This window comes from Dromiciops gliroides, chromosome 3 (genome assembly GCF_019393635.1).
Source record: "Dromiciops gliroides isolate mDroGli1 chromosome 3, mDroGli1.pri, whole genome shotgun sequence".
Lineage (NCBI taxonomy): Eukaryota > Metazoa > Chordata > Mammalia > Microbiotheria > Microbiotheriidae > Dromiciops > Dromiciops gliroides.
The window spans coordinates 621,189,087-621,202,573 of NC_057863.1; the positions used below are offsets into that span (position 1 = coordinate 621,189,087).

Here is a 13,487-nt window from a genome sequence, read left to right on the forward strand (position 1 = left end):
TTCTACCTATCTATTTTCCATCTACATTCCTATCAATCTATGCATTTACTGATCTATCAATCGATTTATTTATCTTTATATCTACTATTCTTCCATCTATCCTACTCCCAATAGCTCAGTTTCTTTCAATACCTAAAGCAATAACCATTTTGTTAGTAAGCAATGTTTTGCCCACTTAATACTAATAACAGCTGACTTTTCTGGAGCACCCTGCAGTTTACTGGATCCTTATAACAACCCTCTGGAGGTAGGTGCTATTATTCTCTCCTTTTTACATAGGGGGAAACTGAGGCTCAAAATGATTAAGGACCTTGCCGAAAATCAGAGGGTCAGAGAGAGGATTCAAACCCGGGTCCTCTTGACTTCAAGGCCAGCACTCTTTTCCCAATACCAGTCACCTGAGCTCCCCACTAAATGTCTTCGTCAACATTTACCCCTCTCAAAAAAAAAAAAAAAAGACAAAACAAGACTAGACTGAAATGTTCTTGAATATAGAGTCCAAAAAGAAAGGAGGTCAAAGTATATGGACAAATAACTCTCCAAAGAAAAAGTGCAAACTATTAACAACCGTAGGAAAGAATGAGCCAAATAATTAATAATAAGAGAAATGCCCACCCAAAGCATTCTCCGGCTTCCTCTCCCAACCTGCAAATGGGCAAACCCACTACAGCCTGAGGCAATCTATTCCACTGTGGGCCTCAGAAAGATTTTTCCTGACATCAGGCCAAAATGGGCCTCTTTTTGACTTCTCCTCATGGCTCCTGGCTCTGCCTTACCAGGCCAAGTGGTTCCCCATCACTGGAGGCCTCCAAGGAAATGCTGATGTCACCTGTCTGTCAGTTGAGTCATACAGGGCATTCTTAGCTAAGTAGAGGTAGAACTAATAAGCTATTAGGATCACAGGTCCTAAATAGAGATGGAAGGAAACTCAGAAACCATCTATTTTATGCCTCTAATAAGAGGAGTACACTGAGTCCTCAGGGGCAGCTAGGTAGCACAGTGGATAGAATGCCAGACCTGGAATCAGGAAGACCTGGGTTCAAACTTACTAGCTTGCGACTTTAGGTAAATCACATAGCCTCTGCCTGACTCAGTTTTCTCATCTGTAAAATGAGTCAGAGAAGGACATGGCAAACTACACCAGTATCTTTTGCCAAGAAAACCCCAAATGGGGTCTTGAACAGTCAGACATGACTGAAATGACTGAACAACACAACAACCACCAACCTCTAGAGAGGTTTAGTATGCCCCAGATCACCTAGGTAGTGGCAAGGCCATGATTTGAACCCACATCCTTTGACTCCAAATCTAGCTTGCAGTATGACACTGTATCACACTTCCTTCCTCCCAGAGCTAAAATAATGAGATTCTGTGCTCACTGTGGCCCTGAGAACATGTCCTATTTTTCTGCAAAGTCAACTATGACTCAGAATTTTAATTTGAATTCAAAACTCAGAATTTTATCATTTTTCTGGAGGTAGGTAAAGGGACAACAAGGACACTACTGCCTTTCCTCATTTAGAAACTAGGTTTTTTGTTTTGTTTTGTTTTTTGTCTTTTCCTTGAACTCAATATATTTCTGTAAACTTCTTGGTGCATTTTGGACTCATTATCAGCATTAGCCTTTGAAAGGCAGTGAAGACAAACTTAACCATGCACAACGTTCATCTTTCCCCATCCATTCCCTCTGAAATCTAGGTTTGGAAAATAACAAATGAGGCGAGTATTTTACCTGTCAGCTCCACATTAAATCTCATCCATCATTCTGACGAGCAGGTAGAGTGTTTAGTCACTTTGAAATACTGATTTGTGCTTTGGGAAATTCATGATCATTAATTTCAGTAATGTACTGAAATGCCCTGGAGATCCTACCCTCTAAAACAAAGATAAATTCTGCACTCTCATTTTCAGTGCCTGAAGATTCAGGTTCATTAAATGATGGTAAAGTGTCAGTTTCACCTTAATCAATATACAGTTTTGATCCATATATCTATATCTATCTATCTTCTAAAATAGATATAATCTCATCTTGTGTTCACAACCATCCTGGGAGGTATTATCCCCATTTCACAGATGAGGAAACTGAGGCCAAGTGACTTGTCCAAGGTCACACAACTAATAAGTATAAGAGGCTAGATTTGAATTCAGGTCTTCCTGTTTCTGAGTCCTACTGTAGGTGACTTAGCTGCTTCGAGTTTGTTATCAATGAATGCTTGTTGATTAATTAGTTGATTCCTGCAAATGTATCAAATGATTAAAGGGATTACACCATGTCCCCCAAGAATGTCGAGGCCAAGAAGGAGTGGCAGAAGTTGAAGGACTACTTTGAGAGCCACTGCAGCCCATCAGAGATCTTCCTCTTCACCAAGAGGTTGGGTGACTAGAACAAGCTACAGAATGTCCACATACACTCCAGTCTCAATGCCTGTCCATTCCTCTTCATCATGATCCCCCCCCACAAAGCACAAAGCAGGTCCTCTAGCATCTCCATGTGGGGAGGTTCCATTAGAGAACCTCCCCCTTACAATAGGCAAAGTGATTGAGTGCTGGAAGGGATCCAAGACTCCATTCAGTCCAACCCTCTCACTTTATTTTGTTTGTTTTTGTTTTTGTTATATTTTGTTTTTTTGTTTTTATGGGTCAATGAGGGTTAAGGGACTTGCTGGGACTCAAAAGAAGCCACAGAAGCCAGGAGGTGAAGATAAAGAGGGAGAATTCCAGGCTTGGGGGACAGCCAGGGAAAATGCACAGGTGGGCAATGGACTGTGTAGTCCAAGAGCAAGAACAAGAGAAAAAACCTCTACTTATTTGGATCTATCATTAACTATTTTGGGGGGGGCAATGAAGGTTAAATGACTTGCCCAGGGTCACACATCTAGTAAGTGTCAAGTGTCTGAGGTTGCATTTGAACTCCGGTCCTCCTGAATCCAGGGTTGGTGCTTTATCCACTGCCACCTAGCTGCTCCCTCCCCTCACTTAAGAGATGAAAAATCGAGGCCCGGAGGAGAGGAAGAGACTCGCCTCAGACCATGCAGAGAGAGAGCAGCTAAAATGACTTTTCAGCCCTGGTTCTTTTACTACAAATCCGCTAGTCTGTCCACTAAGCCACTTCCTTATCTTGAAATAAGAGGAAGAAGATGAAAAAATGAAGGAAGAGAATTCAAAAAGAATTTTTTGGAAAGTCTTATGAATAATTCTTAAGCGAAACCATAATATATATGTATTTATGGTGGCAGACACCTGGGTTCTACTTCAAAGTCTGCCATTATTTAGGTATGTAGCCTTCAGAAATGGACAACTTCTTAGTTCTTTATCTGTATCTGAAAATTATATGTCCAAGATCCCTTCCAGTCCTGATGTTTATAGTCTATCATTTTATGCTCTAAGGCCCCTCCCAGCTCTTCCATTCAGTGTTATAAGGCCCTCCCAGCTCTGACCTCCTGTGTTCTAAGGAACCTCCCAGCTCTGACATCCTGTGTTCTAAGGGCCCTCCCAGCTCTGACATCCTGTGTTCTAAGGACCCTCCCAGCTCTGACATCCTGTGTTCTAAGGGCCCTCCCAGCTCTGACATCCTGTGTTCTAAGGGCCCTCCCAGCTCTGACATCCTGTGGTCTATGGGCCCTCCCAGTTCTGATTTTCTGTGTTCTAAGATTTCTTTTAACTCTAGCATTCCAAATTTTAATTGACCTTGAGATTATAACAATCTGATTCAAGGACAAGCTTAATATCCACACCATCACTTGCACATTCCTTGAATCCACTTAACACTTAACCCCACAGTGGCAATCCCTAGGTGTCAAGAGTAAAGCTGTAAAATTTTTGGAAGCCTGATTATTAAGGAAATCAAACTATATTAATTTTTATTTCAATACTATTGAGCTAGTAAGACTGGTTACCAAATAAATATCTAGTGAGATTTTTTTAAAGCATATGTTAAGGGGCACCTAGGTGGCTCAGTGGATAGAGCACTGACCCTGGAGTCAGGAGTACCTGAGTTCAAATCCAGGCTCAGACACTTGACACTTACTAGCTGTGTGACCCTGGGCAAGTCACTTAACCCCAGTTGCTTCCCCAAAAAAGCATACGTTAAAAAATTCACTAACCATATGCATGCCTATTATTTTCCTTATAGTCTCCAATCAGCACTAGAGAAAGACAGGAACTAAGACTTGACAACAGGAAAAATGTGACCTCCCATTCAGCTGGTAGCTGAAGTTATATAGTGTTAGGTCAAAAGTTAAATGAAACTATTTGCAAGATATTATGCTACTAAGGTATTCATAAGCCCTGAAGTACCTACTCATGCTAGAACAAGAATGCTGTAGTTACTACCAGAAGAGTTTTTGTTCCAAGAAAGTGTTCAGGGAGAATTAGATTATTTTCTACTTAGATATAGGAGGAAAGAGCTAACATACCAAATTACACCTAAATTTATATTTCTTTAAGTCTTGCTCTAAATCATGAGTCATACACACATATGACATATACATGGATATACATACATGTATAAGTATGTATATATGTGTATACGTATATACACATGTGCATGTATACATGTGCATGTAAACACAAATGTTACTAGAATTCTATTAGCATATTTTCCCACATATTTATCCTTTTTTATCATCCACATTTCCCAATATGCCTCTCTTCCCTCTCCATTCCAATAAACTAACCCTTATTTTTCTCTTTTTTTTTTTAAAAAAAAGGTAAATCTAGAGGCAAGAAAAGTTTGGCAAAATAACCAACATACCAAAAAAAAAAAGTCTGACATGAACAATATTCTATAACCATTCTCCCCCACTTCTACAAAGAAGGTTGGAAACTGCCCCTCTCACATCTCTTGATCATTATAATTTTGCTACATTCACTTTCTTTTCTCTTTCTTTCTTTTCTTTTTTTTCTTCCTTTTTTTTTTGCAGGGCAATGAGTGTTAAGTGACTTGTCCAGGGTCACACAGATAGTGTCAAGTGTCTGAGGCCAGATTGGAACTCAGGTCCTCCTGAATCCAGGGCCAGTGCTTTAATCCATTGTGCCACCTAGCTGCACCCTGCTACATTCATTTTCTTTTTTTAAATCAAATTAACCAATGTTTTATCTATCTTATTGTTTTTTTTTCATAAAACCAGCTTTCAATTTTTATTAGTTTCTCCTTTAATTTTCAGGATTTCTAATTTAGTATTTAATTGGGGGGTTTAAATTTGTTCTTTTTCTAGCTTTTTAAGTTGCATGCCCAATTCATTGATCTCCTCTTTCTCTTTTTTATTGATGTAAGCATTTAGAGATATAAAATTTCCCCTTAGCACTGCTTTGGCTGCATCCCATAGATTTTGGTATGTTGTCTCATTATTGTCATTCTCTTGGATGAAGTTATTGATTGTTTCTATGATTTGTTATTTGACCCACTCATTCTTTAAAATGAGATTATTTAGTTTCCAATTAAGTTTCAGTCTACCTTTCCATGGCTCTTTATTACATGTAATTTTTATCGCATCATGATCTGAAAAGGATGCATTTACTATTTCTGCCTTTCTACATTTGACTGTGAGGTTTTTGTGCCCTAATATATGGTCAACTTTTGAATATGTGCCATATACTGCTGAGAAAAAGGTATATTCCTTTCTATCCCCATTCAGTTTTCTCCAGACATCTATCATATCTAACTTTTCTAACATTCTATTCACATCTTTAACTTCTTTCTTATTTATTTTGTGGCTAAATTTATCTAATTCTGAGAGGGGAAGATTCAGATCCCCCTCTAGTATAGTTTTGCTTTCTATTTCCTCTTGTAACTCATTTAACTTTTCCTCTGACAATTTGGATGCTATACCACTTGGCACATACATGTTTAGTATTGATATCTATAGAACCTTTTAGCAAGATGTAGTTGCCTTGGGGTATTTTCTCCTTCACCTGATAATTCTGGAATTTGGATACAATATTTCTTGGAGTTTTCCTTTTGGGTTCTCTTTCAGGAGGTGATCGGTAGATTCTTTCAATGATGATTTTATCCTCTAATTCTATAATATCAGGGCAGTTCTCCTTGATAATTTCCTGGAATATGGTATCTAGACTCTTTTTCTGATCATGGCTTTCAGGCAGTCCAATGATTCTCAAATCATCTCTCCTGGATCTGTTTTCCAGGTTAGTTGTCTTTCCAATGAGGTATTTCACATTTTTATTCTTTTGATTCTGTTTGACTGATTCCTGATGTCTCATGAAGTCCTTAGCTTCCAACTGTCTAATTCGAATTTTTAAGGTATTGTTTTCTTCAGTCAGATTATGTACCTCCTTTTCCATTTGGCCATATGAATTTTTCAAGGAATTGTTTTCTTCAGTCAATCTTTGTACTTCCTTTTCCAAGCTGCTGATTCTTTGTGCTTCCTTTTCTAAGCCACTGATTCTTTTTTCATAATTGTCTTGTGTTGCTTTCATTTCTCTCCCCATTTTTTCTTCTACCTCTCTCAATTGATTTTTTAAATCCTTTTTGAGCTCTTCCAAGAAGGCTTTTTGGTCTAGAGATCAATTCATCTTCCCTCTTGAGGCTTCACATGTATGCAATTTGAGAGTGTTGTCCTTCTCTGAGTTTGTGTTTGGCTCTTCCCTGTCCACACAGAAGCTCTCAATGGTGAGAGCTCTTTTTTGTTTCTTACTCATATTGCAACTTTTTTTTTTAAGTTAAGGTCCACTCCTTGGCCAGCAGGGTCACTGTTTCAAGCTTCTTGTGCTGGGAGATAGGGGCTGTGTTGTTGGCTTTCTATTCTGAGGCCTCTATGGCTTACAGATTTCTCACCGCCCTGGGCTTGCTCCCTGTGCTTGCTCCTGGCACGTGCTGAGATGGCCAGGCCTGGTCACACCCATCCTGTGGGTGGCCCCCTAGCTGGCACCCTGCCCTCTCAGCTGGTGCTGGTGGATCTAACCAGTGGCCCACTGTGCCACCAGCCCGCTGAGCCAAGATCAAGGGGCCTCAGTTGTTCCACTGTGGCCTATCACTTCCGTTTTTTACCACACCACTGACTTACCCTTCACACTGCACTGTGCTGAGGTGCACTGTGCTCCCCCACCCTGCCCAAGTAAGACTGACCTTTCCTGAAGTCTTTTAAATGATCTTATTCTTTTTGTAGGTTCTGTAGTTTCAGAATCTATTTAGAGGCTTGATTTAATGTTCTTTTTGAGGAAATTGAAGGAGAGCTCAAGCAGCTTGCTGGCTTCTCTCCACAATCTTGGCTCTGCCCCCCTCTACATTCATTTTAATTGTTTTGTTATTATTATCCTTTCAATTTATCTAAAGTTAAATGAGAATTTCTATTTTGATAAAAAAAACTGTCTAACTTTCACTCTCAATCATCCATATATATCATGAAGCCTGCCATCTGACCCATGTGACCATAATATAAGCATCCTCATTCCACTAGTAGAGGGCACCCAAATTGCAAACAGAAAAGGAACTTCTAGGTGGCTCACTTGATAAATTCAAATTTACAAATATGGCACATGGCTTGTTCCTCCTGCCTAAGGCTCTGATCTTCCACTCTAGCTATCCAGATCCTACTTCTACTATAAGGTTCTACCTAGAAGGGTTGTTGTTTTTTTCCCCTGATTCCTACAACTGGTTAATACCTCCCCTACCTTTTAACTTCTATATAGTCACTTGACTCTTAATTCAATCCCAATTTTTCTTAAACATTTCTTATGTGCAAGACATTGTGGTAGGTGCTGGGGATACAAAAATAGACCCTACATTTCTCAAGGAAATTGCATTATTTTATTTCTTTTTTCATAGGCATATGCCTCTTCTTCCCCATTGAGATTATGAATCCCTTAGGTTCAGTCTTATATTATTTCCTAAGGCACCTAGTACAGTACTATTCAATGATTATAATAATATAAATGATTCTAAATAAGTGATAAGCAGAAAAAAAAGAAATAATATAAATGAAGACAACATTCAATGACAACAGAATTCAAACCCAATTCAATAGTTAATGATAGGGGGCAGCTAGGTGGTGCAGTAGATAAAGCACTGGCCCTGGGTTCAGGAAGACCTGAATTCAAATCCAGCCTCAGACATTTGACACTTACTAGATGTGTAACCCTGGGCAAGTCATTTAACCTTCATTGCCCCCCCACCCCCAAAATAGTTAATGATAGATCCAAATAAGTAGAGGTTTTTTCTCTTGTTCTTGCTCTTGGACTACACAGTCCATTGCCCACCTGTGCATTTTCCCTGGCTGTCCCCCAAGCCTGGAATTCTCCCTCTTTATCTTCACCTCCTGGCTTCTGTGGCTTCTTTTGAGTCCCAGCTAAAATTTCACCTTCTGCTAGAAGACATTGCCAAATGCCCTGCAATGCTAGGGCTTGCATTCTGTTGATTATCTCCAGTTTATCCTGTCTCTATTTTGTTTTTACATCATTGCTTGCATGTTGTCTCTATTAGAGGCTGTAAGATTCAGGAAGAACAGAAGAAAGGATGGAAGGAAGGAAGAGAGGAAGGGAGGGAAAGAGAAAGGAAGGAAAGAAGGAGGGAAGGAGGAAGGGAGAAAGGAAGGGGGAGAGGAAGAAAGGACCAAGCATTTATTAAAAACCTACTATGTGGCAGTTGGGACAGCTAGATGGCTCAATAAATAGAGCACTGGGCCTGGAGTCAGGAAGACCTGAGTTAAAATTGAGCTTCAGACACTTACTAGCTGTGTGGCCCTGGGCAAGCCACTTAACCTCTGCCTTAATGCATTGGAGAAAGGAAAGGGCAAAACACTCCAGTATCTCTGCCCAGAAAAACCTATAGACAGATGGGGTCAAGAAGAGTCTGACACAACTAACCGACTATGCCAGTCACTGCACCAAGCATTTTACAAATATTATTTTATCTGATCCTCACAACAACCTTGGGAGATAGATGCTATTATTATTCCCCCTTTACAATTGAAAAAAACTGAGGCAGACAGAGGTTAACTGACTCGCCCAAGGTCATTGCTACTAAGTATTTGAGGCTACATTTGAACCAAGGTCTTCCTGACTCCAGGCCCAGCACTCCATCCACTGGACCACTCAGCCAGGATGGCTTTTTCCATCCTTTTGTATCCTTTGCAATTCCCTTAAGATTTAGCACAATGCCTTACTTAGTATACAGTAAGCACTTAATAAATGCTTCTTGACTTGACTTGGATTTGGTCCACCTGACACAGTCACTATTGGTTGGTTTTGCTTAACTTTCTTTCAATAGACACATATTTCGATGACTTATAGCAATGAAAAGTATTTCCTAAAATTACTTTGAGACAGAGTCAGCCTGATAAGTAACCAAGTGACAAGATCCTGGTGGTAATCTAATCACCTAAAGAATAAGACATACACTAAAGTCAGCCTCAAAAGCTTGGGGGTCCTGGGGCAGCTAGATGGCGCAGTGGTTAAAGCACCGGCCCTGGATTCAGGAGTACCTGAGTTCAAATCCGACCTCAGACACTTGACACTTACTAGCTGTGTGACCCTGCAAAAAAAAAAAAAAAAGCTTGGGGGTCTCTTACAAAACCTAACCCCCAAAATGTAGACTCAGATGCAGTCTCTCCATGGACTTCTCCTGCCCAGGCCACTTAGAGTTCATGTGAACTCTGGCCCCTCTGTCCAGAACACAGCCAAGGGACAAAGTGCCCACCCCTCATTGGGAGCTAAGGGCCTGCTCAATGCTTGCTTCAGCTGCTGTCAGCCTAGCAGTGAGGGACAAGCACTGTTTGCTGCAGAATGAAGGACACAGGGTTTTCAAAGGCAATAAATTCTGACCAAATGATGATGGGGGGTGGGGAGTGGGGATGGTTTGCCATCCTCCTCAGTAAGCTCTATGGGGGATGGGGAAGAGCAGCGGTGCTTCCTCTCTCCACCCCCACCCCATATACTGTAAGCATCCTCAAGGATAAAGAGAGCCTTGAGATTTGATTTCTCACAAAGACAAAACTAATCAACAATCCACATGGCTTACCTAAAAGGGGGTGGGGGAGCTTGCATTTTGAAGCACTTTAACTCTAACATAGGTTCTGGTTACTTTTCCCAACCCCCCTTCAAATTCCCCAGGCCCTCAGCCCTTAGGATATCCAGAATTCCAGGAGTCAATGAGCTAACTGAAATAGAATCAGGAAGAACAAGATAAAATCTGGAGAGCTCCCCAGAGAGCCTGGCCCTCCCCTGCAGTTACTGTGAATTGCTGGAGCCGGCTTTACTGCAGAGAGCATCCTCCCAGAATCCCAGAACCTCGGAATGTCCTAATTTTGCAGATTTAGAGATGGAGGAACTTCAGAGGCCATTCTAGTTCAACCATCTTCATTTAAAGACGAGGAAACTGAGGCAAAGATGGGGATAAGTGACTTGCCCGGGATCACCCAGGTTGTAAGTACTGGAGGCTAGATTTGAACTTAGGTCTTCCTGACTCTAGGTCCAGCACCCTAACCATTGTACCGCCCAGCTGTCTGAGATACATTTGCCTATTTGGCTGTCATGATGAGCAGCCTGAAAGATAGCAAGGGAACCCACTTCAGAGTCAAGAAGACTTGTGTTAAAGTGTAGCATCTGACATGAACTAGTTATATAGCTCTGAATAAGTCACTTAACCTCCCAGTGCCCTGAAGGCACTAGGCACAGAACAGCTTCTGGAGGTGGGGTTTTCCTTTGATGAAATCCCAGTGGTCTTAAAATATAGGTGGGGAGGAGGGGAGAAGGAAAGACCCAGGAGGTGCCTTGGAACCTTTATTCCCATCCTCCAGGAAGATCACTGTGAGACAAGGACCAGAGCATTACAGTCCTGGGATCACACTTGAGCTACATCATTGAATTCCTTTCTGTGATGCTGGTCGTGGTCAGTCTCCTTGTACAAACTCCACTCCCCATCAGTTTTATTATGCCCAGGCTGAACCTCAATCCCTTCCCATACATTTGGACTCTCATGCCTCTTCTGATGTGCTGGCAGTGCCATCAGTAGCAATTCTGGTATCCAGAGTGAGGAGAACAAAAGGTTTCTTTCTTTCTTTCTTTCTTTCTTTCTTTCTTTCTTTCTTTCTTTCTTTCCTTCCTTCCTTCCTTCCTTCCTTCCTTCCTTCCTTCTCTCTCTCTCTCTCTCTCTTTCCTTCCTTCCTTCCTTCCTTCCTTCCTTCCTTCCTTCCTTCCTTCCTTCCTTCCTTCCTTCCTTCCTTCCTTCCTTCCTTCCTTCCTTCCTTCTCTCTCTCTCTCTCTCTCTCTCTCTTTCTTTCTTTCTTTCTTTCTTTCTTTCTTTCTTTCTTTCTTTCTTTCTTTCTTTCTTTCGTGGGGCAATGAGAGTTAAGTGGCTTGCCCAGGGTCACACAGCTAGTAAGTGTCAGGCCAGATTTGAATTCAAGTCCTCCTGAATCCAGGGCCGATGCTTTATCCACTGCACCACCTACCTGCCCAAAAAGATTCTTTGTAATCAACTCTAAGATACATTTAGTTGTGGGGATGCCTAAAGTCTCAAGATACAAGTGCCCGTGAGGATAAAGACCCTAGGATACCAACCTCTGAAGGAGGTGGGGGGAGATGGATACCCTGTGGCACCAGCCTGTAGCCAGCAAGGGAAAGGAGGTAAAGAACCCTTCTTCCCCCTCTCCCCAAACCATGTGCTGCTAAATGTTTAATAACTGTCTCTCTGAAGATGCATGGCACAATATTAACATTTTCTCCATCACTTTCTTAAACCTAGACAATCAACAAAACAATAAATCAAGCCCTGAGTTGTAACTCATGCTGAAAATCGAACAATCCAGGCAAGTTGGTACGTGCTGCCTCCTCCACGCTGGCACAAACTTACATACCAGGGGCCATTGCTGGAGAGGCAGCCATTAGGGGAGGAATCTGAGCAAGGTCAGGCAGGGAAGAAGTTCACTTAGAGGGCAGCCACAAAGAGAAGGAAGCCACTACCTATCATAAAGAGTTATTCTTTTCAAGATGCCATATTCAGTTGTTTCTCCCTGCTGAATGAGTACAAGTCCCATGCTCCCCACCTTAGTTACAGCTCTGCCTTATGGCTTAGCTTGAACAGAGACATTGACCATTGTTTCATCTGCTTTGACCCTTCATTTGCCAGGGACCCAGTATGGCTTAGACCTTTCGGTGCTAACTCCAATGCCCACTCTAAGCTTTGTTCATGTTGCCCCATTTTGGCCAGATATCCCTCTCGGTATTTAGATTCCCTTTGGCCATTCAGCTTGACTACTTTGACCAATCATATGTAGGTGACCATAAGGTGCTAGGATTGGCCAAAGCCAATCTGTATTGATAGATTCTTTCAAACTGCTCATCTTGGGGCAGCTAGGTGGCACAATAGATAGAGCACTGGCCCTGGAGTCAGGAGGACCTGAGTTCAAATCTGGCTTCAGACACTTAACACTTACTAGTTGTGTGACCCTTGGCAAGTCACTTAACCCCAATTGCCTCACCAAAAAAAAAAATGCTAATTTTCATGTACTTTTTGGGGGTGGGGACAGAACAAGTCCCATAACCATAAGATCTGGAACTAGAAAAGGATTCTTGAGGATCATCTAATCAAACACCTTTATTTTATAGATGAGCAAACTGAGGCTCTTAGAGGTTATTACCTGGCCAAAGACACATAGGAAAGAAGCATCAGACCCAGGATTCTAACCCAGGTGCCTGGATTCCACATCATCATCATTTATATAGCACTTTACAATATGTCATCTCAGTTGACCCTCACAACTCTGGGAAGTAAGCGATGTTATTATCCCCATTTAACATCTGAGGAAACTAAAGATATTTAAGTGATTTGCAGAGGAACACACAGCTAGTAAGTGACTGAGGCTAAATTTGAACTCAGGACTTCCTGATTCCAAGTCTGACACTTATGTACAGCACCATCCAGTGTACTTCCCAGAATACCATATTGCCTCCCCCTTTAGCTAGGAAGGGGCAAGGGTCAGGCAGGGAAGATTCTGGGATAATAAAACATTGAATCCTACCTATAAACATTCCTGGATTCATCTGTTCAAAAGAAGTAATTATTCTTTCTTTCTTTTTTTTTTTTCTAGTGAGGCAATTGGGGTTAAGTGACTTGCCCAGGGTGACACAGCTAGTAAGTGTTAAGTGTCTGAGGCCAGATTTGAACTCAGGTACTCCTGACTCCAGGGCTGGTGCTCTATCCACTGAACCACCTAGCCGCCCCAAGAAGTAATTATTCTAATGGACAGGTCAGAGGTAAACCCAGAGCTCAATGCAGCTATCTCAGGAACTACATACCATATCTTCATGAGTAAATGGGATAAAAGATTAATGACCAAGCAAACACTGTGCATAGAAATCCTAAGCGTTTCTTCACCAAAAATAATTCTTTCAAGCACCATCTCTAGGTAAAGGAACCAGACTATGCAAGCTCAAAGGATGCTGATATTTCAGAGGCCTGTTCAGTCACAAAATTTCAAGTAAAATAAGGTAGGAAGATCAAAGTCCAGCCTCTTGCAAGTCGAGTCCCTTGT

The 13,487-nt window shown here is 41.5% G+C and overlaps 1 protein-coding gene across 2 annotated transcripts in view; it reads right to left on the reverse strand.

Annotated features, from left to right (window-relative positions):
- The window catches only part of KAZN (kazrin, periplakin interacting protein), a 1,448,845-nt gene that overhangs the window by 1,398,129 nt on the left and 37,229 nt on the right, over positions 1 to 13,487 (reverse strand). The gene's annotated exons all lie outside the window — the stretch shown is intronic.